The 26,369-nt window shown below is 45.5% G+C and overlaps 1 long non-coding RNA gene across 1 annotated transcript; it reads left to right on the top strand.

The window, feature by feature from the left end:
- The first annotated feature begins 1,319 nt into the window (after positions 1-1,319).
- LOC142570996 (uncharacterized) lies at positions 1,320-26,369 on the top strand. Its single transcript, XR_012825731.1, has 4 exons — positions 1,320-1,598; positions 9,202-9,269; positions 12,509-12,595; positions 26,181-26,369. It is a non-coding gene; the product is annotated as an uncharacterized LOC142570996 (long non-coding RNA).

Below are 26,369 nucleotides of genomic sequence, written 5' to 3'. Positions count from 1 at the left end.
CTGCTGATTACGTCTGGCTTCTCAAGGGTTTGAACGGCAGTGCGAAGTGAGTTATGGACGTTTGCCATAGAGGACTGAGTGATCGCTCAGGTAGACAAATGACAGAAGGGCCAATCCTAAAATTGTCAATGCCTTACAACACCTCTGCAATACGGTTCGATCCGCTTACAGACCGCAATGCTGCAACCTCTAGAAGGGGCTTAGCCAGGGAGGGGGAGGGGGGCCTTATGGCGCTGAAGCGCCGCCCGAATTTTTTTCGCGCTTTGATGCAGCGCTGACCAATGCAACTCCCGGCGCGGGAAATCATTATGAATTTTCTCTAGAATGTCTTTTTCATGCTCGTAGAGATAATGATGTGCGAACATTGTGAACTCTGGCTGAAATTATTGGGAACGCCCATGCACCTGGAGTCACATACCGCAAGGAGCCTCAGCCGAGCACAAAGTTGCGAGAGTATTTTTATTGCCAGCTATAATCTCGCGGCATCTTGCGGAAGCCGCGCATTCTACGGAGCGCAAGGATTTCAATTATGAAACTTCATGAGTGTAATGTCTTACAAACTTCTTAGAAACAATTTCTAAAGTCGCATTTTCTTCGTAGAAATTTTTCTAAAGTCGAACATCGGACCATACAATGAGACAAGCCAAGTCAACACACTGTCAGGCAAGTTGACAAAGCGAGCAGCGAGGTCCGATGAGGCGAAGCATTGTGGTGAATCATTTGTCTTCTGACAAAAAAGAATATCAACATTGGTCAATCCAAAAATTCTCAATATCTTACCAAGACTGCTCTACAATACGCCTTGATCGGCTTAACGACACAGGATTTCACGCAGTGGCAGCAGTGGACGGCAGACTGAACGCGTTCTTACAAAATTCTACGCTTGTTCACAGGAAGCCACTGGGATATCACGAAAGCCTTGGGATATCATCGGAGCTGCGCCTGCACGCCTGGCTGACAGCCGAAGAATCATCGTGCCGATCTTCGCATCGATAACTGCGGACAAGCCACGTGACCACACTCTGGCTACAAAACGACGGACACCACCGGCTGTGCTGGAATTCGCGCAGTGGCAGCAGTGGACGGCAGACTGAACGCGTTCTTACAAAATTCTACGCTTGTTCACAGGAAGCCACTGGGATATCACGAAAGCCTTGGGCTATCATCGGAGCTGCGCCTGCACGCCTGGCTGACAGCCGAAGAATCATCGTGCCGATCTTCGCATCGATAACTGCGGACAAGCCACGTGACCACACTCTGGCTACAAAATGACGGACACCACCGGCTGTGCTAGCATTCACGCAGTGGCAGCAGTGGACGGCAGACTGAACGCGTTCTTACAAAATTCTACGCGTGTTCACAGGAAGCCACTGGGATATCACGAAAGCCTTGGGATATCATAGGAGCTGCGCCTGTACGCCTGAGTGACAGCCGAATAATCATCGTGCCGATCTTCGCATCGATAACTGCGGACAAGCCACGTGACCACACTCTGGCTACAAAAAGACTGACACCACCGGCTGTGCTGGCATTCACGCAGTGGCAGCAGTGGACGGCAGACTGAACGCGTTCTTACAAAATTCTACGCTTGTTCACAGGTTGGTGGTACTTTTAGCCTCTCTTGTAAGGACTGTAGATCTGGTTGTGTCCACTGCTGCCACAGTAAGGTGTTTATTAGAGCATTCTTGGTGATCTCGGATATGGAAGAAAAAGAGTGTTTGACATGTCATAGTGCGTTGCCTGAAGATGACATGTATATAACATGCACTGGTTGCAAGTACTCGTACAATCTAGGTAAATGATCGTGGGTGAAACATCCAATTTCCGTGCCCAGGGTGACTCACTAAAATCAAGCTGGAACTGTGCAACATCTGAACTTAGAAAAAAAAGGATGTGGCAACACCGTAACACCAACAGAAGACTCAAACATTCAGAAGAGATTGAAACAGCTAGATGAAAAGATAACCCTCATGCTTCCCCTCGTCACTAAAGTTGACAATTTGACACAACTATTGAAAAAAAGTCAGTGACATTGAAACATCGATACAGCACCTTTCCGGCAAATATGATACAATATTAAGTAAGTTAGGCAAGCAAAACTCTGACATTGCAGTCTTGGAAAGAAGAGTCGAGGCCATAGAATCGGGAACGTCCGCAAGCACGAGGGAAATCAAACGTCAGCTGAATGAGCTGGAACAGCACATTCGCAGGCAAAACATGGAAGTACATGGCCTCATAGTGGAGGAACACAAAGACCTGCTCGCGAAAATGAATGATCTTGCATGCAAACTTCAGCTACCGCTGCTGGAGAACAGTAACCTTGATGCGCTTTATAGGCTACCTGCACGAAAAGGAAAGAAGCCTATCCTTCTTGCTCGGTTTTCATCCGTCCTACATAAGGAAGAATGGATGCGCGATCGCTCACGCCTTGAGAATGAAGCACCAAACGTGAAATTTTTGGACAACCTGACACCTTTCAACAAACGCCTTCTTTGGCTAGCAAGTGGAAAAGGCAGGGAAAAGAACTATCGGTTTGTGTGGCAAAAGAATGGTCACATATTTGCACGAAAAATTGAAGGCGCCAACGCGATTCGCATCCGCGATGAAAGTGACATTGATAACATGATATGATGTGCTATTTAGATAGTGTATATCTACTGTGAATGACAGTTCAAATGGATAACAGTTCTTATCACGATGTTAACTTTTTTAAATGTATGAAGGTTTCAAAATCCGGATGCTTTTGCTTTTATCATCTGAATGCATGCAGTTTAAGAAACAAAGAAGAAGAAATTGATATTTTTTTGTCGTCATTGAACCATGAATTTGATGCGCTGGTTTTCACTGAAACCTGGTATACTGAATGGAATGATGTTCGCTTTCCTGGTTATAGGTGTGAAGCGCTGTTTAGGGAAGCCAAAAAAGGGGGTGGTGCAGCTTTTTACATTAAAAAGTCTTTCTTACGACATAATGCCACAGTGCACAGTTTTCAGCCCTTCGTGCGAATCATTTTTTATTCAGACAAAAGCATTCATCTTTGGCGTAATTTATCGGCCACCTTCTGCGTCTCTTCAAAAGTTCAACTTGTTAGAAATAGTATTGGGCGACCTCTCCTTACAAAGTATACCTGTGGTAATAATAGTTGATTTTAATATTAACCTACTAGAAAAGTCAAATTCTGTCAATGAATTTGTTGATATATGTTAGCCGACGGCTTTTCCAATATAATCACAACACCTACTCGTATCACAGGCTCCAGCGAAACACTTATTGATCTATGCCTAACAAACAGTGATATCGGTGGTACCACGGCAGGAGTACTCCTGAGCGACATCAGTGATCACCTGTCTACCTTCTGCTTAAGGAAAGGTCAAATCAACAAATATTCGAACATACTTACCCACTAAATAGTTACCGCGTTATAAACCAAAGCAAAATTGAATATTTCGTCAAATAGTCTTCTCTGTCGACTGGAGCCAATTGCAGCGTGATGAAGATCCTAATATCTTATACAACAAATTCTTGCACAAAATGACAGCGTTGTATGAATGCGCTTTCCCAGTTGTAACAATGGCGAAGTGTAGAAAAGGAAGGAAGCCTTGGATTACACGAGACCTGCTCAGGCGAATCAAGGCACGAAATAGGCTTTTCTCCAAGTTTATAAAATCTAAGGACTTGAAAGTTCTGAAAGAGTATAAAAAAGTTAGAAATCCATTAGGTGCAGATATAAATAAATCTAGAATTCAATACTACGCTCATAAATTTTCATATATCTCCTTTGACCCTTAAAAAACGTGGCGTACAGTCAAAGATCTTCTACAGAAATCAGAAAAAAATATGCATACACAAATGACAATTGGAGGAACGGTTCTGAGTGGTAAAGATCTTGCCAATGAGTTCAACAGACATTTTTTGGCATTTGGAGATTTTCCTGCAGGAACGCCCAGTAATATTAGAAAATACATGGAATATAGTCTTCCGCACAAACTTTTCTTATATCCAGCTAATCCTGCAGAGATTAATGATAGTATATTAGGCTTCAAAAATAACTGTTCTTGCGGTTTTGATGGCATTACGGTAGCACCAATTAAAGCAATTGCTGTCCTAATAGTTAATCTTGCGTTGTCATATAACAAATCTAATCTTGACAACAGGTATTTTCCCCGAAAAATGAAGATGGCAAGAGTTGCTGTTTTATTTAAAGGCGGTGCTGCAAATATAATTGGTAATTATAGACCTATATCAGTTCTATCGTTGTTTTCCAAAATAGTAGACAAAGTGATTAATACACGGATTACTACCTATCTTAACAAACACAAGTTAATCTCTCCCAGCCAGTACGGATTTCAGAGGAAGAAATCAACTGAATCTGCATTGCTCAGTAAACTTATTAACAACATAGAAAATCAATTGTACACATTAGGTGTTTTTCTAGATTTCAGCAAAGCGTTTGATTCTATTAAACATAATATACTTCTTAGCAAACTACCGTATTATGGAATAGGAGGCACTTAACTTAAATTATTGCAGAACTACCTTTCCGGTCGTTCCCAGTATGTTGTTATTAATAATGCTACGTCTAATTCTGAGCTAATAAAATTTGGGGTTCCTCAGGCGTCAATCCTAGGACCTACTCTGTTTTTTTTATACATCAATGACATGGTTTCTATCCCACAAACCCCTTCTATTATCCTTTACACTGACGACACAAGTGTATTTTCTTCTGGTGAAAATCTAGGTTCCTTAATTCCGCGTGTAAACTTATGACTCTCATTAAATGTTGACAAAACTAAGTACATTGTTTTTACCCCTGTTAACAGACCTGCTTATATTAATAATGATGTGGCATTCGAGTCGCGATCGCTAAAGAAGGTAACACAAATTAACTTTTTAGGTGTTCAGTTTCACGAAAACCTTCGTTGGTCTTGCCATATTCACTATATTAAGCGCAATATTGCACATTGTATTGGTATGCTTAATAAGATTCGCTTATTGTTGCCTCGTTATATACGACGTCAACTGTATTTTAATACCGTTCATTCGCGACTGCATTACTGCCTGCTTGTTTGGGGCACCACTACTAGCTCTAACATGGAAAGCCTCCATCGATTACAGAAAAAAAAAGTGTGCGCTTTATTGAAAATCTACCACAACGTGAATCGACATCTGTATATTTTTCGCAGAATCGAGTCCTGGACATTGAATCACTATATAAACTGCGACTATCAGAGCTTGCATATTCAGATTTCAAAATTGATCCACAACTCTTCTCTTTGAGGTATACCAAACATGAATCCCACTACGAGTTTAGGAGAACCAACTTCATCAAGTTTAAATGCAGGACGAATTACGGGACACAACTGTTAAATTGGCAAATTCCTAATGTGTTAAACCTTCATCCTGCTCTGATTGACTTCATGGAAAACTGTTCCTCTTTGCCTGTTTCCGAAACCAGGCAAAGAGATTTTTCTTAAATCGTGTATAAACCAGTTGACATTTTTTTCCTTTATTCTTTTTTTGTCAAGTGAACATATTTGTCATGTGAACATATTTTTTTATTGTTGTGTAGGAGATCGTTAGGATTCCTTGCTTTTTTTTCTTTTTTTGGTCAAGTGAACATGTTTGCAGGTATTATACACTCTTAATTAGATTGCTTTGAATGTACAGTGCATGTATAGTGCTGCATGTGAATTGTTATAATCTTCCTGTAAAAAAAATTGTACTTCGCAACTTACCATGTCGTAACTGTGCCTGCGTGAATTCAAGGTGTCTAGGGCCTAGTCAGGTGACCACGTGTGTCACCTTTAGCCCTCTTCACCCGGACAACTGTATATTGTCTAAATTTCAGTAAAGTAAAAGTCAGTCAATGCTGCCACCTCTAGATATGGAAAATATCCTGCAAAAAAATATACCGAATACCATGGCAATCTGGCTTAAGTTAGGTAACCTCGAAGGTAAGGAAATGCAGTCAAATAAATTCTAAAGGTTACAGAACTACAAGATTGTGGAGCCGTATGAACTTGAGCTGCTTTATTGTAGCGTTGTATATGATGTATGCAGACAGTGCAAACAAGCGGAATCACTGGATAAGTTTCCTGTGGTTTTTAACCATGATGCTTGAGAAGTTCAGAATATAATAATGAAAAGTTGAATAGGGATGACTAATACTGAGCGCCTCTAAACCTTGCCGACTTCCACAGGAATATTTAGATAACACATCAAGTTGTTATTAACGTTTCCCTTATGTCGCCTTGTGCTAAACTTTCGGGGATGAAGTCACCAAGCTTTTCGTCCGTAAGTGCTTTTCGTTCGTGAGTTCCCTGTGGGACACCCGCAGATCGATTCTCCCACAGCGGCGGTGATACCTGGCTTAATACCGGGAAAAAATCAGTTCTTCATTGGCGAAGCTTTCTTACTGATAAACAGAAAATGACGAAAACACCAATTCGATGCTGTTTAGGGTATAAATGCAAGAGTCTTCAAGGGTCACTGTTGCAGGTTCAAGTTCAAGTTCAAGTTTAGAAGCTTTATTAGGTTAATAAAGCTTCTCGACAGTCCATCGTAGTCCGCACACCACCGAAGACCGGTCAATTATTCCGCCATGTCAAGGGTGCTGCGCTGCTGAAATGCATCGTGTTTAAAGCTAACCTTCGTCGCAGCTCGACCAACGTCGAGAACGCAGCGGTAGCTCGACAGATGGCATTTGCACTCCTTCGAATTTGTTGCAGGAGCACTATGAGCCATGCAAATGTGTTTCAACTACCATCATGGTATCCGCCAGCGCAGATGTTGCTCCTTCCACCGCGGCTTTACCGCTGCGCTATTCGCGTTCTGCCAGTAATCGTCTCAAACACGTTCGTTAACGGAAATGTTAGAGCACGGTGCGAGTTAGATTGTATTGCACATAAGCGCTTGTGCCCCCGGCACGCGCCCATGGGCACTGTTACAACAGTCTCGTGGCACTACACCGAATCGTAAAAGTGGCCGCGCCTCCCCAGCGTAAACTAACCCCCCAATCCCACACTTGCCTGCGCAGACGTCAACTCTGGCTATAAACGAGCCTTCAAATATCGGTAAAACTGACTAGATTCATATAGTCTCGTGTATCGAAGTTGTGGCTATCATCAGCACTTCACTGGTTGACCGCCTAGCTTTCACTGATGATTATAATATATTGCGACATTTGCATTAGGACACAAATAATTAGGACATTTTCAAAGCTGCATTGCATATTCCAAAATAACCAGCAAATCTCGCAAAAAATTGCACGTTCAGCTTAGTTTTACCAACGCGGTGTAAAAAATGACAAATGTCAGCTCGTATATTGGGTCACCGTTTTCCAAAAATATTGGACTTGAAGCCTTGTCACTTCGCCATAATATATCTCGTTTAACACTATTCCATAAGCTCTACTATCACGTATCCCTTCATAACGAGTTCATGCGTAATCCCTCAGTCATTTTTCCGCGTCGGGATCATTCTTGCAAAGTTAAATGCATAATGTGTCATTCCCTCGCATTTGGTCAGTCATTCATACCTCGCACCTCGAAAGAATGGAATAATCTGCCATCGCACATTGTCACCGAAACAAATGCCTTAAAATTTACAGACGCTCTAGGCAGTACCATGAATACCTAATATATCACGTCTGACTCTCTGATTTGTAAACATATTTTTTTTTTGTTAATGCGCCGTTAACCAAGCTTCCACGACAGTGTCACATTTTGTACAAACCATTTAGAGTTGCTGTACTGATAACTATCATTATTTTTTTGTATTTGTACGTTGATGCACTGTAATTAATTTTTTCCCAGTTTTCTTTTTCCATTGTATTAACGTTACGCACTGTTCACCTCACCTATGTAACATTTACCCTATGTAATACCCTCCCTAGAGGGCCTTTAGGGTTATTGTGAAATAAAAAATAAAAAAAAATAAAATTGCTAAGCGAGATTTCCAGCGAATAAATGTGCCTCCAAAATAGCAATTTTATGGTGTTAATTAATTAATTCAGTAAATAATATCTTGAGGAAAGTAGTTATTTAACTGTCATATTGACATTTAAAACATCAATTATAATGTGTGCCACAATTGTGGGTGAATCTTGATACACTCTTTTTCTGCCGAGCATTGTTTGGAATGGAGTATTCATAATAAACATGAATAAACCTTGATGAAATGTCGAATACTTTAATTCTTAGATAATTGAGTACTCCTTGCAGTAGCCCATGCCTGTAGCCGTCTCAATAGTAATGTTACATGATCTTTTCTCCACCTTGCGGACTTCCTCAAAAGAGATTTCCCACATTCAATGTCCCTGTGCTTTCATTTATCGACGAATTCGCCCTTGCGTAGCTATCTGCTAACCTCAAGGCTAGCTCAGATGCTAGCACCACCGCCACGGTAAGGCGTTGGTTCCAGGCTCAAATACAGGACCGGGCCTAAGTTTTCTTCTAATTCGGGTCTTTCTGAAACCCGTATGGGTTTACTTTGTCGGTTCTTGCTACAGTGTGGGTGGAACACACATTTTCCCTTTCACATTGTTCTGTAATATGTTTCCTTTTTGTTGTTGTTATTGTACAATATCTTACTATGGAGAGCACAATATAACGAAATGCGCCGAAAAACTATTGCTTCCTTCCAGAGGACTCTCCGGCATATATTGTGAGAATGGGTGCACTATCAAATCATATTAAAAATAAGAAAGTAAGTTGCAAAAGAAGTTAAGTTAAAGAAAGTAAGTTAAAAAAAGTTAGTAATTAAAAAGTAAGTTACGGTCCATACTTTCACAACAGGAAATTACCCGCTGTGGTTGCTCAGTGGCTATGGTATTAGGCTGCTGAGCGTGAGGTCGCGGGATCGAATCCCGTCCACGGCGGGCCAATTTCGATGGGAACGAAATGCCAAAACACCCGTATGCTTGATGCACACGTTAAAGAACCTCAGGTGGTCGAAATTTCCGTAGACCCCCACTTCGGCGTTCCTCATCATAAGAAGGTGGTTTTGGCATGTAAAACCTCATAATTTAAAGTGACACCGGGAATTGCTTATGAGAATTTGGTCGAAACGATCAAATGTTGTATCAACAACAAACAGCATCCACCGGCTTTAAATGGCGAAAGCCACGATAACCGATCTTTCTTCCTTTCTTTATTTTCCAATAAATTTCTGAGGTGCTCACGTTTTTAACGAACATTTCAGAAAGAACATCACGTACCACTTCGAGAAAGGAGACGCACCGGACAAGGCGTTCGTCACCATCGATGATGGTAACTAAAATACCTCACTCCAATGTGTGTGGAGGCAATAGCATTGCACTCGAAAGATATCGTTCCGCAGTGTTACTTGGGAGCCCCCATAAAGAAGTTGTTATCGCATTTTGTTTGCATGCTTGACATGTGCGTCGCTCATCTTTATCAGTTTGCCGTTCGCGACGTGGCATTAGTGGGCTCATGTCGAATGCTTTTGAGTGGGCGGGTACATGTACGAATGCTCGCCTCAGTATGGGCACGGGTGTCCTTTTCGCAGCGATAGTTAACGGTCGCTATTGGCTCCACCACCACACTAGTTTCCTCACCGTGCGCAAGTTCACCCTAATAAAGCTTGCTGCAGGAACTCTGGACTGCTGTTGCTGTACAAGCGCTGTCGCGTTACACGTGACAATACTGCGGAGTGGAAGGCCACTGTTCTCTCCAGTATTTTGTCATTTCATACCTGCAGCTAACATTCCATAATAAAGGAGCGCACAACGAACAGTTGCCGCCTGAGCATAAGCACAGAAGCCGTCAGCAAGCGCATAAAATAAGTGGTGCCTGTAGAAAAAAAGTTACATTTAGGTGATGAATGTATGGGAATTTAGCCATTGCTGAGACACATAGGCGGAAGTTAAATAAAAGTTAGCATGAATCTATATTAATGTGAAAGAATAAAACACTCTTCCGAAAAATATTAGGTGGCCTAACTTAGGACGGACTCCAGTTTCAAGATATCATAGCATATTACGGAAGCTACACAGTGGCGGGCCTTTATGAGAACCTTAAAGAACAACCCGTAAACTATATAAGAATATTTATCATTCACGTAACACAATCTATAGCAGCCTTGGTCAATGGTTAACAGGCAGTTATATCATTTTCAACAGCTGCGTTTGTTGAGGTCACTGGATATCTACAGGTTCCGTCACATGAAAAATAAATGTGTCGTATACTAGATACATTGCAACCAAAGAATAAAACGGCATGTGGCATAATCTAATTTTTGAAACTATTTCGTTTCAAGCGGCCTTATTCGTCAAGACACTTTAGAGTTGGGAGTGGTACAGCCCCGATCCCATATGCACATTGCATCAGATTGATTGCTTCAGAATTAAATGAATAGCAAGTGTTGCACCATAGACACTTACGGCTATATTGCGGCGCATGTATAACACCGTATTCCTACATAACAAAGCAGCCAAATCCCTATAAAGAAAGGGCTCAGGCAGGTAGATACGATCTCTCCCATGCTATTCACAGCGTGTTTACCGGAGGTATTCAGAGACCTGGATTGGGAAAATTGGGGATAAGAATTAATGGAGAATACCTGAGCAACTAGCGATTCGCTGATGATATTGCCTTGCTTAATAACTCAGGGGAAAAATTACAATGCATGCTCACTGACCTAAAATTAATCTGCAGAAAACTAAGGTAATGTTTAACAGTCTCGGAAGAGAACAGCAGCTTACGATAGGTAGCGAGGCACTGGAAGTGGTAAAGCAATACATCTACTTAGGGCAGGTGTTGACCGTGGATCCGGATCATGAGACTGAAATATTCAAAAGAATAAGAATGAGCTGGGGGGCGTTTGGCAGGCATTCCCAGATCATGAACAGCAGGTTGCCATTATTCCTCAAGAGAAAAGTGTATAAGAGGTGCGTACTAAGAGGTACCAGTACTCACGCACGGGGTAGAAAGCTGGAGGCTTACGAAAAGGGTTCTACTTAAATTGAGGACGACGCAACAAGCTATGGAAAGAAGAATGATAGGTGTAACGTTAAGGGATAAGAGAAGAGCAGATCGGGTGAGGGAACAAACGCGAGTTAGTGACATCTTAGTTGAAATCAAGAAAAAGAAATGGGGGGAGTGGGCAAGGGCCGGACATATAATGAGGAGGGAAGATAACCGATGGTCATTAAGGGTTACGGACTGGATTCCAAGGAAAGGCAAGCGTAGCAGGGCGCGGCAGAAAGTTAGGTGGGCGGATGAGATTAAGACGTTTGCAGGGACAACATGGCCACAATTAGTACATGACCGGGGTAGTTGGAGAAGTATTTGAGAGACCTTTGCCCTGCAGTGGCGTAACCAGGCTGATGATGATGAAATTATCCCTGGACGAGCGAAGAGGAGCGCAGTGAAGTGCGGATGTAGATGTACCGTTGCTGTGCGACGTGCCTATTGAAGCTTAGTTACACGATGCAGAACAGGTGCAGAACTGCACCTGTTGCACAAGAACAAAAATCAAAGGCTACCCAGCTTCTTGAAATGTAGCCTAGGTGCAGAAGTTGTTGCCAAATTTCCGCCTTGTAAACCAAACAGGGTCACCTAATTATACCTCGTAGTGCATTATGTCGGTGCTCTTAATTGCGGTCATGCGTGACATGCATACGTGCAATGAAAGATAAGGCAGGTATGCCTAACTCGCAGCTTGAGACGACGCTTGCAGAGTCGTGGATGTAATCGGCGAATCATATTTATCAGCGTGACTTCGTCGATAGATGGAGTTAGACTTGTGATACTCACACTTCGAATAATGTTGTTTTTTATTATTTTGTCGATTTTTATCTATGCCAGTTATTCCAAGTCATTTCAAATCCTACAGTAATCACGGAAACGAAACTCTTATCCATAAATATTACGAGAAGTGACTCAATGAAACACATTGCATAGCTGGCCGCTACAAGTTAAAAGCAATGGCCTATTGTATTCTAGTTCGAAGAAAAATCAGTAATCCTTTTGTGAAAGTAACAATCGTCATGCCATAATAAATCAAATGTCCGTATTAGTCTTCTCATAAAAGAAGCAACGTCCTTGCAAATGACGTCAAGGATCTCTGCAAGCATGGCGTGCTCTGGCCTCGTATTGCAAGCAGATGGTGTGCATGCCAAGAAACTGCGCATCCATTTTAGAAGCTGTACGGGTATCAATGTGCTCTTCACGCATTTATTATTTCACTTGACTTCTGTAGCTAGTATAGTTAGAATATATAGTATAGTATATACTATATAGATAGTATAGTTAGAACTTAAACGGTACCGTAAATGAACTGAGAATCATAGTGAACGAAGCATCAGATGAGAAATTGCAATATAATATTCATAGCAGTCTCTCTTTTCTTTCTTTGGCTAGCTTATGGATTAACAATGTTGATCTTGAATTTTCTTTCCGGAAGCTATGTTTCCTGTAATGTTATCACTCGTGCCGATCAAGACAAGGACCTACTATGAGCCTAAATTACTTCTATAATCTTACAGGTGATGGTCAAAAGCAGGAAGCGAGAGCCCTCTATGACGACTACGAGAGGTGCGCCGTATTGGAGTTTCCATATAAGAGAAATACACGTAAGGAAGTTCTATGTCATGGTGGACTAGTACGGCCGACATAGCGACTGTGTCTGTTAAATTCAAAAGGCTTGAGGTGACGATGCTAATATATATAAGTAGCATAAGCACGCAGCCCCTGGAGACTTCACTGAAGTACGGGAGCGATGTTGCTACCAGGTTTCAGATAACTTAGCTTGTGAAATAATTTTCTCATAGGCTGTTACTGTCAACTTGCACCTGTTCCTATATCATTGGCCTTTGCTGCTGCCAAGCAATAACAATATCGGAAACGTCATTTAGCCTTGGTACCCCACAAGATACAAAGCGACATCATGCCTTCTTGGCCGCCGTCACTTGCAACTTTCAATTCGACGAGTGTCTTCACAACAAAACAGCGCATCGAGACTAGAACACTTGCTGAAAACTGCTCTTACCTTAGGCCTTAGACTGGACAGTACGAACGTACGCTGAAGTATGCTTGGGATCTGAAGATCATCAGCCTAACAACCTATCGTTGTTAGCCATTTCCACATGCGGCGTGCCTCCTTTCTAGTGTACGTAATATCTACGCATTACTATGAACGGAAGAACACAGTTCTTACCCTATATTTACAATCAGAAAGGTGACTAAAGCTTAATCCATATAGACCTCCGTATAGTTATTTCCCACATTACTATGTTCCGTGCCCTGTGTGCTAAGGAACTCGCAGTGTTTAGCCTAAGAGACAGTTATTTTAAATCCTCACTGGAGATGTGTATTTAGGTCTGCAAGATTCTGCAACAGAAATCGACCACGACAATATTCGTAGATGTAAACCAAACTACAGGAATTTACATGTTTGTCTGCTTGACTTTAAACGCCTAAACAAATTTTATATATGTTTGTTTCCATGGAAACCTCACCATATGAAAGAAGAAAGCTTACTGTACACTGGGGAAACCAACTGAAAATAAGTCAGGCTCAAAGGAAAAAATAAATAGAACCATTATGGAAGTACTGCCGTGTCTATCCTGGGAATTTCTCGCATGACTTTTGTTATTGGTATTAACATATGAAATATCCGAAATACTTAAGCAAACGTGCGAAGTAATAATTCTACTTCATTATATGTATATAAAGCCGAACTAATGCTTCTTCAAGAGCCCCGGATACAAATGTTCGTACGACTCTACATTCCATTGCCGTCTGTTTATCCCCTTTAATAGAAGAACGCGATAGTGGACAGATATCGTGTAGTGATAGCTATGTGTGCGATAACAAACATGTGCACTAGCCCATGAGACTATGCGGATGCCTACGTGAGCCAGCAACTGCACGTCATAGCCCTTTTATCGAAATAGTTCACCAATGTAGAAGGACGTTTGTCAAAACAAGGCATCTCGATAGTCAGCCCATTACAGTCGCGCACTTTCATTCTCGCAATCTTTACTAAACATGCACATATTCATTTTTCTGTAGACTACTGAAATAAAGGCAATGTTGTCGCCGTTGCATATTGTAACTTCTATACATGTGCCCAATATTAACAATTTATTTATCGCAACTACGCTAATTCTTCAACTACGCATTTTGATTTCTTTTTGAACTAATTATCACCTCATGGAGTAATTACGATGAAGGGTGAGAATTGTACTATCTGCCACGGTTCATTTCTGAAATTTTTGTGCAGCTACAGAAAAAACACGGTATACGTACATAGCAATATATAAACGTGTAATGCCGATGCAGCCTCACGATTTATTACTGTCGTACCATTATAGAAAGGTAAGAAGCAGTTTGTCTTAAGTATTCGCGGCAGCCATGAGCTTATCTGAAGTAACATTGCTTTTCGAGTCGTGTCGGTAATGACGACATTTTCAGTCCATTTTAAGGAAAGATTGCCTCCTAAAGGATGCTGGTATAGCGTTTATAGCGTTGCGAAAACAAGTAGTAAGTGCTTTTACAGAGAAGCTGTTAAGGGCTTCTTCCCCGAGGATCGCACCCATGTGTCGGCACATAACTCGAGCCTTCTCCTCCGCCGTCCGCGGCAGTCGCCACCTGCGCTTTCGTCTCAAGTTTCTAGCGAATGCTCTGTAGCTCTTAATGTAATGCAGATATATTGGGAAAAAAATGTACTGAATTTGGTCGCTGAGATGGCTCTATCATTACGCGCAGTTTGATTTACTTGTTGCAGTTAGTTAGTTCACAGTGACGTTGTAAACACTACAGGATTTCCATCTCCTGTCAACACGTAGCCGTCTACGCAAGGAGTATGGTTACAGAAAAGGGCTGTAACTCTTCTTTTAAGAAAACTATTCCGAAGCAAATTATATGATAATTTGCCGCTAAGACGACTATAAGATTACGTCGAGGAGGAGGAACAAACTTTTATTGAAACCAGCAGTTTAGTTGGCTGGGCCTAGGCCTCCCACATGGGGACGTCGAGGTCTTGCCTCGTCGCCTCCTCGCCGGCTTGCCGCGTAGCGCAGAGTTGGTCGTCGAGGTGGGAGCTGCGCAGGGTAGCGTGCCATCTCGACGAGAGAGTGACATTGCTGTTGTTTACATTCCCATAGCACATGGGGAAGCGATGCTGCCTGACTCTTCCAGATCTTGCAAGTGTGACTAGGGTAGGTGTCTGGGTTGATACTGTGGTAACGTATTAGTGAGGGGTACGTGCTTGTCTGTAACAGGCGAAGCGTGGTTGCCTGTGCTCTGTTTAAATTGGGATTAGGGATGAGGACGGTTCTTCTTTTGAGATAGAATGATTTCGTAAGGTCGTTGAAGCTGGTGAGGCGATCGCGTTCCGCGGGTGCACCTACGCTCTCTCCGGCACGGTTTACAAGGCCTCGCGCTTCGGAGTGAGCGACCTCGTTGAGGCTGGTGAGGTGCGGATTTACGACGCCGGCGTGAGCTAGAGACCTGACGAGACTTATTTGACTTGCGGGTGAGTGAAGGTGTAGGATGTGTAGTTCTTGTTGTGAAATACGACCATTATTGTAATGGCTGATTGCCGTGCGGCAATCACTCACGATGGTGAGGCAGTCAGGATCGAAGGTGGCCAGGGCGATGGCCATTTCTTCGGCCGTCTCTGCGTTTTGGGTTACGATGCTGGCGGCATGTATGAGCGAGTCGCCTACTGTGGTACCAGCCGCGAAGCGGTGCCTGTCTTGATATTCAGCTGCGTCAATGAAGGTTACGTCCGTCGTGCCGCCATAGGCTTTAATGAGGGAGGCAGAGCTTGCCTTTCAGCGTTCTTTATTGTGTTCCGGGTGCGTGTTTTGGAGGATAGGGTTGGGATGCTCCCTAGTCTGTACGTCGCGTGGAATTGGGTATTTGTCTAGATGTTGACGGTGGTAGGTGATGCCGAGTTTAGTTAGAATGTGCTGGCCCGTTTCTGTGAGGGTGAGACGCTCCAGATGAGACCGACGCCTTGCTTCGTTTAATTCGTCGAGGGTGTTATGGAGTCCTAATTAGAGCAGGAGTTCTGTGCTAGTGTTGTTTGGCAGTCCTAAGGCTAGCTTGTAGGCTCCGTGTATAATGATGTCCAGTTTAGTCTTTTCTGCTTTGTACTAATTATGGAAGGCGGCGACGTAGGTAATAAGACAGAAGATGAACGAGTGAACAAGGCGGATAAGGCTTTCTTCCTTCATGCCCTGTCGCCGGTTGGTCAGCCGTTTCAGCAGCCGCGACGTATTCGCTTTCAGTCGGTGGATCTTGGATACAGCCGTTGAGTTGGCGCCGTTGGCTGCGATGGTCATGCCGAGGGGCCGTGTGGTAGTGACCACAGGCATGGTTCCACCATCCCTCATGTGGACTTGGATTACCTCGTAGGGGCGTTTGTGTGTAGGCCCTAGTGGTGGGCGCCCACGGAGCTTGGAACATTACGTCGAGTTTCATATATTTTTCATAATTGCGTAGTTCTCAGTGAAGTTGTAAATATTGTTTCTCGGGATCCGGAAGAATGTCATCCTTGGACACAACGTAGCCGAGGATACTCAACTTGCGTGCGGCAAAGCCTCATTTTTTTAGATTACGCTGCAGATCGGCGTTGTTTACAAAACTCAGCACGTGCTGAAGGCGGCGCATGTGCGTTGCGAAATCAGGAGCAAATACCACGATCACATCAAGCAAACATAGACATATATTCCATGTAAGGCCTCGCAAAACATCATCTATGATGCTTTCGAATCTGGCAGTCGCGTTGCAAAGTCTGAAAGGTAAGACTGTGAACTCATATAGGCCATCTCGTGTTAGAAAGGCAGTTTTTGGGCGATCGGCCTCCGCCATCGGGACTTGCCAGTAGCCTGACCGCAAGTCGAATGAAGGGAAGAACTCGGCTCTTTGTAAGCAGTCGAGAGCATCATCTATGCGCCGCAATGGGTAAATATATTTCGGCGCATAGTTGCTTAAGCGCCAAAAATCGACGCAAAACTGTATGGAACCATCTTTCTTTGTGACAAGTACCAAAGGAGAAGCCCATGAGCTCTGTGAAGGTTTAATCGCAACTCGACTGAACATGTCGTAGGCCTGGTCGGCAATGACGCGGCGTTCCGCAGCGGATACAAGATATGCACGTTGGCGTAGCGGTGAGTGGGAGCCAGTGTCGATCTGGTGCTCGACTGTTGATGTGTGGCCTAAGAATGCTTGTGCTACGTCGAAAGAAGTTTGTAAGTTCTGCAGAATGGTAAGAAGGTAGGACTGCTGCAAGGGTGTCCGATCCTCGGTCATGAATGGGCTGAAGACATGCATAGATGTTGGATCAGGAGCAGAGATGGCGCTCAGGAGAAGGACAGCTGTAGGAGACGTCTCGACGGGGACGAATACGATCTAAATAGAATCGATGGTCTTGATATGGCCAAGGCGTTCGTGATGAAGCAATGTGAGCGGGGATGAAAGCGTGTTATAAACGGGCATTGTGCTGAAACCGGCAGCGTGGTGAAGGGTAGAAAAAAGCAGAGGAAGGGCTTCTCGGGCAACGAAGAGGACGGACATCGTGAAGAAGACTGTTCTATCGTAGAAAGCGCCACATGAGACTTGTACAGGTGCTGACCGGCACGGCGATATATTGGTGTCTTCCTGGACGACAAGTTTAGCAGAAGAACGAGGGTTGGGGGGGGGGAGCAAATGTATGGGCGCAGGCTAGCCAGACGTACTAAGGGATCACCCCAAGACGGAAAGGAACGAATTCATACACGGACTGCAGACATGAGATTAGACAGACACATAAGGATAAATACAGATAATACATTTAACAGGTTTGCCACTCTAGTCGCTAAACTCAGTTCAGATAATGCACAGCTCACAGTTCGAATGGTGGTAGATTCAAGCCGCAGTGGTGGGGTAGCGTTGGATTGGGCGTAGCTCAGCCGCAAGTCCCTACGAGAATGACGGGAGCAAGGGCATAGCCCAACCTTGGAGGACGAGAAATGGCGATGAACGCCGTAGTGCAGCCTATCTCGACAACACAAAAGCCGGGCAGCAGCCTGGTGCCGACAGGGAAGCACGACGAGTAACACTGCTACACTGTCTTTCTAGGAAGCACCAAGAGCCTCCAAGGAGAGTGCTGGTAGCCGGGACGAAGCCCGGTTCACCAGGAGCAGGAACGGAGACGTGGGGACGTGGCCCGCTGCTCGACTCGCATGGCCCGGCGACAGCTTCCCTTCTGTACCGCTCCACTCAGCTTGTCGGTCACGTTGCTCGAACCGATCTCGCGGGGCCCGCGCGGCGATCACACGCACACTGGCGCTTTTCACCCTCGCTGTGGCCTCGCACAGCGACACAAGCGCCCAATCCAACGCCCACGCACTTCAAATGCCGTCCTGCTACTACACTTCCCTCCAGTTCAAGATCAACGCGACGGTGAGGTATGACGCGGTGAGTCAACACACGAAACGCAGAGAACTGAGTTCGTCATACTACATATAAAGGATCTGCTACAAAAGTCAGAGGTAAGAGCTTACAAGCAACACAAGAGTTGGCACGTAGGTGCTTATAAAGTAAAAACAGTACATTTCTCGTGGATCTTGTGGTCAGGTGGTTTCGCCAAATTATTTTGTCCCACGGTGCCGACGGCGCCGTTAGGGTCGATTTGCGACGGTGTCAACGATATCAGTGCCCACGCAGGACACAGGTGCTTCACGAACAGGCAAAGCGTAAATTGGGGCACGGTCGACTAGATGTCGATGACCAGTCCATTGGCAGACATCGCAGGACTTCATGAATCTTTTCGTTTCAGATGGCACAGCTGGCCAGTACAATTCGGTGAAAATGCGATTAGTCGTCTGGGATATTTCTCAATTAGCTGGGATAATTCTCTCATGTACCACATTCAGGATTTCTGCTTCAGTTGTCTGGGGAGAACAAGCTGTTGTACTTCATTCCCACATGACAGCTTGTGTCTTAAATATAAGACTTCGTCAAATAAGTTACAGTGAGTCTCACGATTGTTTGCCACAATCGCCTTACCGACATTCTCAAAGCAACGTCCTAAGGACTCGTCATTTTTTTGCAGGTTCTCGAGAGTCGCTTTGGTCATAACGGTGGCTGAGGGTTCTAATGCCGGTAGATTGGTCATAGGGCGTGCTACAGTTCTTTTTGCAGCTGCAGCGCTATCACCCAAAAAGTCATGTTGGTTTTCTACTTGGCGGAGTGGCAAGCTGAAGTCCTCGGGTGACGTCTTCCTATTTGTGGACGAAATTTAAGGGCACTCCCCACGACTTCTAGGATGACGCTGGATGTCCTCCGCTGCAGGACTTACCGACGAAATGACCGTGTCACCCATGTATCTCGCGGTGCTATCTGCTTGGCCCGCTCCATGATGTTGTCGTGGCGGATGTGGGTTAACTAGAATAATCGGCTTTACACCTACGACGTTCCCCTACACCACATCCTAAAGCGAGTTCTGCACGCACGTGACACGCACCATGCCTATGAAGAAGGCCGTGTCTGGAAATACTAATGCCTCTGGCATTATTCTTTCGATTAGTGCGATCTAACAGAAATATTGGACGTTTTGTTCCTGTAAGCTTTTCCTTCGGAACGAGTCCTTGTCGAACCGTTACATTATGGCAGCCAGTATCTCTCGGCGCAGTTACGGCCTTACCCTCGAGGCATCCTTTGGTCACGGGGAAAGTCTCTATAACAGAGGCAGCCGGAATATGCGTCCATATTGTACTAACGACTGGAACTACCTCCTCGTCTTGTGGCATGACGTGCCTATTTTCAGGTACCGTCTGGTGGGTAGGCCTATCAGTCGACAGTACACAATTGCCATTTGTTGGGCGTGTTGGTAAACTGAAAGCATATTTAGCGCCAGCAAACAAGGACGGAAGGGAGACGACACCACAATGCGCTAACTTCAACAGCTTGATTTTCAGGAAATACACCTATATAACCCATGCACAGTGGCGCCACCTTATCCAAACCTTACCCTTCCAAAAAAGCCGTCTCCTTATCTAACGAGTCGACCGAAGGGGCACTAACACATGTGTCACTATTCGCCAGATAGCCTGAGCCTCAATAATCGCTCGCACGTCTTTATCTTTGTGCTTCGCAAGAACCCGGCAGGATCCATACACCCGCGCACAGCCGCATTCTTGACAGTGGGTTGACAGATGACCGTATTGCTTATTTTTCACAGTTTGGCAATGTTCCCGTAATCGGTCATTAAGACATCTCCCTTTCTGTCCGATGTATTTTTCCCACAGGACAGCGGAAGCTCATGTACAACAGCTTCTATGCATCCCACTGGCGCTTTTCGGTGATTCGTAGAGCATCCGGCAGCTGGCTTACGGTACGGGTCCGTTAATCGACATATTTTTGCCAGCTTCTCTGGAGCGGAAAAGATCACTTTTGTGTCCACTCGGCTAGACATTTTCTTCAGTTTATGTGCCGTTCTGTGCACCTAGGGCACTACCTTCCTTATACGTTCCGTCCCTTGATTTGCCGTGTCCCGAATTCTGCTATCTGACCTGCGCCATTTTAGCAGCCCCTCGACGACCGAAACTTGCACTGATTCCGGAAACCCTGCTGCTGATAACCTTCCCGATTGATTCATAAGACTCGTATAGGTCTTATGGTGGCAAGACTTCTTTAGAGCATTTCCGAAGCATAAGTTGGCAATGCTCCTCTTGCCGAGCTTCGAGTGGGCTGACCTATACGATAACAGGGGCTTATTAGCTCTAGGTTTATACTCCCAACACGTGTGCCGTTCCATGAACTCGAGCTGAATATCTAGGAAACGCCGCACGTTATGGGTGGGCTCTTCAATCGTGAAAGTAAGTGGGCTAAGGCCTGCAGAAAACACTTCGTAAAGCTTGCCTACTGTAAAACGTGCGTCTGGTTCAGAAAGAACGAGATAGTCGTCAACGTATCTGACAACTTTAACCACCCTGTGCTCCGACAAGGTACGAGACAGGTTTCTGTATGGTGAGCTAGAAAAATGTCACTTAGTATGGGCGCCAAATATGAACTGATGCAAACCCCTTGCTTTTGAATTAATATGTCGGCATTCCATGCTGCATATGTAGAGTGAAGGTAGCAACTAAGCATATCTGAAAAGCCCTGAACGGACAAACCGGCTGAATTTTGGAACGAAACCACGCCATACTCGTCTATGCACTCTTCTACACAAGTTATTACTTTCTTTTGAGGCAAGGAGTAGTACAAGTCCTTTATGTCAAAGGAGCAAGCTGATAAGCTTTTGTCAGAATTTTCTTTCAGGAAATCTACGATTTCTGCATAGCTCCTAACCAAAATGGGGCGTCAATATTAAGAATTCCGAGCTTATCTTGCAAGAAAAGAGCGAACTTTTTCTGCCATGACCCTGTTTCTGAAACTATGACCCTTAATGGGTAAACGGGTTTATGCGTCTTCGCACTAAACATAATTTGAAGGCAACCAGACTTCACGTTGTCAATTTCACGAACCAACTGGCTAAGGTCTGCCTTCTTACAAAGACGCTTTGCTTCTAGCTTGATTTTTCTGAGAGATCCATTACTACACTGGTCGAATAGAGGCAATCGCAGAGCCGGCTTTCGTATTAAAATCACCTTCTTTGAGGACAACAAAGCCACCTTCCTTGTCCGCAGACAAAACACACAGATCGTTCTGCCTCAAAAACGATGTTGCGCGCTTAACCGGTGCACGTGAGACCACGTGAGACCGAAGTAGCTTTTTTGAGGCTTGATGGTGAGGCCGGCAGTATGGATCGCAGGGAGGACACTCTCGAGTCGTGCGAGATGTTCATCAAACGTGCTCGAGAACACGAAGACGTCGTCCAAGTATACAAGGCAGGTTTGTCATTTGAGTTCAGCAAGCACGGTATCCATCATCCGAAGGGGAGAACTTTCCAACCGAAGGGGAGAACTTTCCAACCGAAGGGGAGAACTTTCCAACCGAAGGGGAGAACTTTCCAACCGAAGGGGAGAACTTTCCAACCGAAGGGGAGAACTTTCCAACCGAAGGGGAGAACTTTCCAACCGAAGGGGAGAACTTTGACCGAAGGGGAGAACTTTTAACTCATAAAGCCCGTCAGGTGTCAAAAACGCTGTGTTTTGAGGATCCTGTTCATCAACTTCGATTTGCCAATACCCTGATTTAATATCCAACGAAGAAAAATTTGGCATGTTTTAGACGATCCAGTGCGTCGTCCATGCGTGGCATCCAACTTTCCGTAATCTACACAGAATCGTAGTGTGTTTGTCTTTCTGACTAACACTACAGGGGAGGCCGACGGGCTGGTGGACGGCTGGATCACGTCGTCTTGGAGCATCTCTTTCACCTGATGCTTGAACGCTTCCCTTTCCACTAGAGACACTCTGTAGAGATGCTGACGAACAGGACATGCTGACTCGTCCGTATTGATGCCGTGCTTTGTTATGGACGTGCGCAGCACTCTGGATGACGTTGAAAAACAGTTAGCAAATTCATTCACGGGACTCAGTAGACGATCTTTCTGGTGGTATGGCAGAGCGGCGTTAACGTGAATCCGTTCTTTTAGGCTGGGTAACTCAGATTGCTGAGACGACGCGGTTTCCAATGGGGCAATGTCAATAACATCAGTTATTTCCCGAAGGAATGCGATTGTCGTTCCTCGCGGTACATGCCGTTATTGGTTGCTAAAGCTTTTTATGAAAACCACTAAACATTTGTTTCGCACCTGAAGAAGCCCTCTGCCTCCACAAATGTGGCGCTCAAGAAGCAGGGACACGTTCGCCAGAGCAATTCCTTCGGCGTCGTCCTCCATGTCGCATCGGACAAGGGTAAGCACGCTGCTCTTGGGTGGCAAAGTGAGGTGATCGTCAGCTACATGAAGCGCGACCTCATGGTCGTCATTACTGTTCGCTATCGCTTGCGTACACTCTAAGAACAGTTTACACCCTTTGGCTTGCCCTTTCTGCCACACAAGAATAATCGTCATCTGCCTTGATGCGTTTCCTTTCTTTATCGCTGCAAGCCCGGAACTTTCCAGTGACGAACGGCACGCGCGTTATCAGAAGGGGCACTCCAAAGGGTGTAAACTGTTCTATGCTGATAACGCGCGTGTCATTCGTTACTGGAAAGTTCTGGGCTTGCAGCGATAAAGAAAGGAAACTCATCAAGGCAGATGACGATTATTTTTGTGTGGCAGAAGGGGCAAGCCAAAGGGTGTAAACTGTTCTTAGAGTGTAGTAGCGAACCTGACTGTATACTCTTGCAGGTCGATGATGGCACCGTTCGCCTGAAAGAAATCCATGCCAAGTATAAGGTCCTTTGAACGGTCAGGAAGAATGACGAAGTACGTGAAGCCCCGAATGTTGACTCGCGCCGTGCACCGGCCCATTGGAGTTATGAGATGCCCTCCTGCCGTACGAATCTGAGTTTCAGTCCATTGCGTCGAAACTTTGTTCAGTATACGCGCAATATTCTGGCTCATAACAGACGTGCCCGAATCCGTGTCGATTAACGCCTTGACTTCGTGGTCATCTATGGTAACTAGTACGTCGCAGGATACTGACACGGAACTATACTGCTTTCTCTGCATTCTCGATTACGTCATATCGCGGTCGCCGTAGTGGAGGATCTTCAGGCTTTGCAACGTCAGCGACCTCACCTCCGCAGGTGGCTGGACTCAGTTTTCCCGGCAGGCAGGGCAGGGTAAGGGACGCCTCGTTGCTCTCGGCGTGAAGAGGAGGCTGGAAGACCTGTTTCGGGCTGGTGACGGTGACCGGGGTTCACGGAATCGTTGGGCAAACGTGGTCCTGGCGTCCGCGAGGTATACTTCAATCTCCAGGGGGCGTTCACCATTTCGCGGGCACGGCGCATTCAGTGAAAATCCACGGAGTCCAGCTCGGCGGTAAGGACACGCCCTGTAGAGGTGATCGGCTTCACCGCAATGAAAACACAAGGGCCTCCGGTATGCTGTGCGCCATACGTCGCTCTTGCGGGGTGGTCGTGTTTCAGCCGTGAATAGCGTGCGGTGAGCCCTGAAATTGCAAGTTGCTTGTTCAACGGCGCGCACACCATGAAAGTTCGGAACGTCACTCACATCTCGAAAAATCGGGGACAGTGACCTTCGCGCTACTTCCGTATACGACATGCGAGGTTGTGGCTGCCGTAATTCGTGCTGGGGTGTCTCGCTTCGCTCTGGTACTTGGACTGCCTGCCTGATTTCCTCTCGGACAACCTCAGCCAGAGCGAGTCGCTGTACCGATGCCGGAGCCACCTGACGCTTTTGGAGCTCTTCTCGAACAACAAGCCTAATGAGGTCCCACAAGGCGTCGGTATTGTCCAAGTGCATAGCGAGAGGGACACGCGATAGGGTCGACACGTCGGGGTTGTACTGCCGTGTTCGCTACTGCAGTGCCTTTTGCATTGATATGGCTTCCGCGAGAAACTCTGCGAACACGCAGTCGCACGTCCGCGTTTTCTTCTGTCACGTCGAAAACATGATTCTTTCGGTATAATTTGCTCCATTTCTTTTCGTCGGAAGCCCTAGAAAATACTTCACTGCTAAGTTTATTGAAACCTATCCGTTTTATCGCACCTGTCGTGATCGCGCACACGCAGTCCCATGCAATGCCGGCGTAGCAGAAGGAGAGACAGCAGCTCGTAGCACGCAGCTCGAAACTGAAGTGGCCCTTCGTGGCGTTGGCGCAATGAATTTTTGCGCCACCTGTAGGTGTTGCACGTTCGCCGTAGGCCGATTTTTGTGCGTGCACCACGAGTTGGCCCCAGGAGGGCCTGCCCAGGAGATGGGAGGATAAGGGCGCCACATGTGCCTCTGAAAGAGTCGTATCGGCGCTTGGCATCGCCTGACAGCTACCGCAACATAAGTTAGCGGAGCGGCAGTCAGCGGTGGCTGGGGAGCAACCGGTAGTGCGTAAGCAGTTTCTCCTTGATTAACGTCGTGCAGAGCAGATGGCAAAAAATTAGCAGGCACCTAGGTTAAGGGTAGCAGGGACAGCCGTGGTGTGACTTCTTCGTGTACAAAGGCCTTGATCTGCGTGATGAGTTACTCTTGGCCGGAACCAATGGACAGGCTGGAGATCAACGCATCGGTTGCAGGAGAATGCCTCGTCAAAGGCGCTGTTTGCATCGCTTGTCTTAGCTTTGAAAGAAAGCGATAACCATGGCAACGGTGTTCAGGTTCCTGGCCAGTAGCATTTGGAAAACATCATCATCAATTCTTTTCATGATGTCCTTAATTCGGTCTCCTTTCGACATCGTGACATTGACGCATTGACATAGATCGAGATCGTCCTGTATGTATCTGGTGAATGTCTCACCCGTGCCCCGTGTGCGTGTGCTCAAGCGCTGCTTGGTTCAGAGTTTGCGGACGGCGGGACGGTTAAATAACTCTGTAAAAGCCGTCTTGAACTTAGGCTACGTTCGGAAATCCGCCTGATGCTTCTTGAACAAGAGATTGGTCACGCCGGTGAGATAGAAAACGACGTTGGTTAGCTTGGTCGAGTCATCCAAGCTCGTATGACGCAAGCCAATTTTCAACGTCATTGTTGTCCATTCCGCTGAAGATGGTAGGAACCCGCTGGCGAATAGAGCCAGCGCTGAGAACATGTGGCGACGGGCGCGTATGATGGTCGGCTTCTGTCATGGCGGAAGGTAGCGTCCGAGTGCGCAGCTCCCGCATGGTAGACTTGAAAGGGACGCAGCCCGTCCCCCAATTATAAAGGAGATTTATTACACGATGGACCGATGAGGGGTAGAAGACCGAGAACCGTTTCTAAGCACGAGCACATGCGGCATGCTGCCTACATCCAGGCGTTCTTAATCATTACAATAATAATGATGATGAGAAGAAAAATGCCTACGTATACATAGATGCGTCGATTGAGGTAAAAGACACTACAGCTTCGCTGCTCGTACTTCGCACTGTGAAGGGCTGATGAATGTCTGTTCTCCTGTGCATATCAATTGTTTCACTCAACCTTCCTCAAGCCACTAAGCATTGTATACATCGGCTAGTTGTCTTTTTTGTGCTCATATGAGGTAAGCTGAACAATAAAAGCGAAAACGAAAGAATTCCGAGTGTAAGCTGTACTGATCCTGTGCGACAATACAGTAGCCTTCACTTTTTACGCAGACAATGGTCACTTGCAATACCTTCTCTCTCTCTCTTTGCAGGGTGCATGCTATGGACTACGATTGCAGTCAAAGACAATGTTCCAAGTGAATGTACCGAGCAATTTCGAAAGAAGTGCCACATCGAAGTTGTGATCTACGATAAGGAGTCTTGCAGTCAAGTATAACTGAATGGGGCGAGAGAAATGACGGCTGATTTTGAGCGCTACCCAGTTCTTGTGTACTTCTATA

The sequence above is a fragment of the Dermacentor variabilis genome, chromosome 2 (assembly GCF_050947875.1).
Source record: "Dermacentor variabilis isolate Ectoservices chromosome 2, ASM5094787v1, whole genome shotgun sequence".
Classification (NCBI taxonomy): domain Eukaryota; kingdom Metazoa; phylum Arthropoda; class Arachnida; order Ixodida; family Ixodidae; genus Dermacentor; species Dermacentor variabilis.
The sequence above is the reverse complement of the archived record's forward strand: the minus strand, read 5'-3'. Positions and strand labels throughout refer to the sequence as shown.